General features: G+C 54.9%; 1 pseudogene; it reads right to left on the bottom strand.

Moving 5' to 3' along the window:
• Window positions 1-1625: 1625 nt before the first annotated feature.
• On the bottom strand, window positions 1626-2414 carry LOC136514790 (uncharacterized; annotated as a pseudogene).
• Between the last annotated feature and the right edge of the window lie 427 nt (window positions 2415-2841).

Below are 2841 nucleotides of genomic sequence, written 5' to 3'. Positions count from 1 at the left end.
TGCTGGCATCAGAGTCCAGGTACCACCGTTGCTCCTGCTCGCCGCCCACACGTCCGAGGTGGACTTGGACACGCGGTTTGTCGAGGTTTTTAGCCTTCAGAGCCTTCCTAGGCCCTTCCACCGCCATCCCCTCTCCCTTCTCCTTGGCCTCAATGTCGTGCAGTGCACATAACATCACCATCAGGAGAGTGGCCTCATCATCATCATCAGCCTACATCAGATGAGCCTTAGCCTTCTTCTTCTGCTTGCGATTTGGGCACTCCTTTGCCTAATGGCCCATCTTCCCACAGTGCTGGTAGGCATTGGGGTCGACTTTCTTCTTTTTCTCCAAAGAAGCCTTGCCGCGGCACTTGCCATCACCACCGCGACTAGAGGAGGCTTCCCCGGACTTCTTCTCCTTCATCCGGGCAGCCCACTCCTCTTCTATCAGCAGCAGCTTGCCACTGCCCATCGTCGTTGTGGCCTGCTCCACGCGCTTGTCCACCGCCCATAGACGACCTGTCATATCCTCAATGGTGAAGGTGGACAAGTCCAGCATCGTCTCTATGGAGAGAGCAATCTGGATGTACTTCGCTGGCACGGAGTGGAGGTACTTGGAGACCGCCTCTTCTTCATCGATGGTGACGTCGTGGCTCCTCAGCTTACTGATGAGAGTCTACAGGCAGAGAGAGAGAAGTCCTCCACTGATTCACCATCCTTGAACTTGAAGTTGGCATACTCCTGCTTGAGTAGCTGGGTCGTCGCCTTCTTTGCACGGTCGGAACCAACGCGAATCGCCACAATGGCCTCCCACGCCTTCTTAGCAGAGCTCTTCGCCCCCAATGGCTCTCTGTACTCCGCTGGCACAGCAGCGAGGATGGCTTCCAACGCTGACATGTCGTCATCTTCGTTGTCGGTGCCCTTGTCAATGGCATTCTAGAGCCGTCAGGCTCTGAGCTTGATCTTTATGGTTACCGCCCATTCGCCATAGTTGGTGCGAGTCAGCGTCGGCCAACTAGTGTCGCTGACCTCCTGCACCGTGTGCACAACGATCTCCTATCGTGGCCAGGCAGCCACAACAGCGCCGCTACTGTCGTCCATCTCCAAACCGTCAGTCATCGCCAGCGGTTAGTCCGACGACGACGCCTGTGTGGCTCCGATACCACTTGTTAATCCCTGGCTACCCTGCACAGGTAAGCAACTAGCTTACCAGCACACATACTTACTATGGCTAGAGGTAGAAGAAGAGATTGAGAACAGCGCACACACACTCAGCACAAACATCAGCGTTGGTCGAAGTCGTGCCCATTGGTTTGTTGCAACTGAACTAAGTATTCCATTACCCTTTGGATGTAATATATACAACTCTAGATGTACCTCTAACAGGTACATAGTTGTTGGCCAACTACCTACTCCTGAGTACAAGAGTACACCAACTATCTAATCCTAAGGTAAAGGGTACACCAACTATCTACTCCTAAGGTACAGAGTATACCAACTACTCCTAGCAGTATAAAGCTTACCTCATCTCACTACTAAGACATGGGTGATATAATAGCTACCAACTAATGTACTAGAGGTAACCTATTGCAATACTGCTATAGTTACAGAAACTGGTCGGCAGAGCCGATCAGTCCCGACTCCCAACAAAAGTGGTTGGCCGAGCCTGACCAGTCTCGGAGAGAATAACATCAAAGCCTCTCCTACCTAGCTTGGCGACCATCTTCCTTGTGTGCAAGCACCAGATAATGAACTCGCTTTGTTGAGTTGCGGACTCTTTTCAGTTCCGGAATCGCAGCGCCGACACGAGGCCTCTTTGGAACCGGCCCGGTGAAACAGACGCACACACGGCCTCTTTGGAACTGGCTTCCTTCATGATGGTTGCTTTCCCGTTCTTCTTCTTGACCTTGAGGCAGATTTTACGGGGTGAGGCGTTACCGCCATCTGCTGGGCCGGACGACATGGATGCTGCTGTAGCAACTGCTTCGTACTCGGACTTGGGCTCATTGAGGCGCTTCATAAGCAGCTCGGGCACCACCCAGTTGGACACGAAGTAGAAGAGCAGCATCAGAGCACTGACCGGGACGAGCGAGGAGACATCACCGGTGTCGGCGGGGGAGCCGGGCACCAGCTTGGGGCTCAGGATCTCGTTGATGACCTCCGCGGACGGCAAAGCCTGGATCCTGCCAGCGCACGGCTGCCGCTGCTAATGCTGATGCTGCTCCTCCCTTCCGCCACTGGCCATGAGCGGGAGCAGCTGCTGCTGGACACTGCATGGAGACATGGGAGGTGGAGCGGATGGTGAGCACCACAACCGTCTCCATGGATGGATCAGAAAGATACTTTTAGCTACTGATGAGGTGTGAGCCTGAGCGAGCTCGTAGCGGCGGCGTGTATGGATGGATAATGGATTTTGAGTAGTAGAGGCCTGCAAATGCAAAGAGTCTGTCTACCCAACAACCATGTGTTTTATGCAGTTTCAACACATGAATTTTTTTACACCATAGGATTAAGATCCAACAGCCTCCACCCTTCTTCTACCTTCGGCCTCCACAGATCACAGATCACAATTTTTTTCTATGGAAGGACAAAAAGACAGAGTCAGTGACACGTGGGGCCCACGGGGTGAGGTGGCAGCCGACGGTGATCTCCTCGTGGCCGGATGCGACCGCGTCGCCTCCCGCGCCACTCCCGGTCGCGACGACAGCGCCTGCAACTGGCGACGAGCCCTCTTCCCTCCCTCCCGGTGACGGCTGTGGATGTTGCGGCGATCCCCTTCCCCCGAGAGCGGCGGCGGCCTGCTCCCCGCCGCTCCCCGTTACCGGCGGCGAGCCCTCTTCCCTCCCAGCAACAGCAACGGCG

The sequence above is a fragment of the Miscanthus floridulus genome, chromosome 17, assembly GCF_019320115.1.
Source record: "Miscanthus floridulus cultivar M001 chromosome 17, ASM1932011v1, whole genome shotgun sequence".
NCBI classification, from domain to species: Eukaryota; Viridiplantae; Streptophyta; class Magnoliopsida; order Poales; family Poaceae; genus Miscanthus; species Miscanthus floridulus.
This window is presented reverse-complemented; position numbering and strand designations above follow the sequence as displayed.